Raw genomic sequence first — 995 nt, 5'->3', positions numbered from 1 at the left:
GCCAACACTGCTGTCAGTTCAGCTGAAAATTTAGGCAGATGTTTAAGACAAGAATAAAAGTCCTGTGAAACAAAAGGTGGTGGATAATTGTGTCGTCACCTATAAAATCCTCTTTTGTACTTTTAATAATCTTGATTTTTAACCCATTGTGTGGAAGCACTCTATCTCACACCTCTTGGTATCCCCATACTCTGTTCCACTCTGGCTGCTGTTATTGCACAGGGATGATGACTATAGTGATCAAGTATGACGGGTAAAACCTTTTAAACTGATAAGAACAGATACTACACATGATCTTAGCCAAAAGGCTGACAAGCTCCCTTCAGGGTAAGCTAATGAGCAATTTCAGTTGAGGCTCTCAGCTGTATCAATGACACAATCAGACAATTGAACTTATGATAGATTGAAAAACAGAGAAGTAATCATAGCCTGGTAGAAACAGTCAATGAGTTGCTGTCAGTGAGTCTGACCATCATTGTTCGAAAAACAGAAAAGTACTCATAGTCTGGTAGAAACAGTCAATGAGTTGCTGTCAGTGAGTCTGACCATCATTGTTCAGAAAGCTGTTACTTCTAAGTGTATACCACACAGTGAAAAACTGGTTACATCACTTATTCTATTATATGAGGCCCAACAAACCCTAATCGGGAAATCAGAAGTCTTTGTTAAACAGCAACTGGCCCACTAAACCATGGAGCGATGTTATACAGAATATAATTTTCCACACAGCACAAGATCCCAGTCTCAGAGATCACTCAGGAAGTGATGCAGTTAGGCTTGACTATTTCAATGCTCTCCTGCCCAGTCTCCCATTTTCCACCCTCCAGAAACTCAAGTTTATCCAAAACTTTGCTGACTTTTCCCAAACTCGCACTGTCCCATTCACTCATCACCCATGTGCTTACTGACCTACATTTATTCCTGGTTCAGCAATGTTTTAATTTTAAAATTCTCATCTTTGTTTTCAAATCCCTCCATGGCTTCACCCCTCCCAA

The 995-nt window shown here is 40.1% G+C and overlaps 1 pseudogene; it reads right to left on the bottom strand.

Annotated features, from left to right (window-relative positions):
* Positions 1-219: 219 nt before the first annotated feature.
* LOC144692069 (U2 spliceosomal RNA) lies at positions 220-320 on the bottom strand (annotated as a pseudogene).
* Between the last annotated feature and the right edge of the window lie 675 nt (positions 321-995).

Source organism: Cetorhinus maximus, chromosome 16 (genome assembly GCF_964194155.1).
Source record: "Cetorhinus maximus chromosome 16, sCetMax3.hap1.1, whole genome shotgun sequence".
Lineage (NCBI taxonomy): Eukaryota > Metazoa > Chordata > Chondrichthyes > Lamniformes > Cetorhinidae > Cetorhinus > Cetorhinus maximus.
Note: the sequence above shows the minus strand (reverse complement) of the source record. Positions and strands in the feature narration are given on the sequence as shown.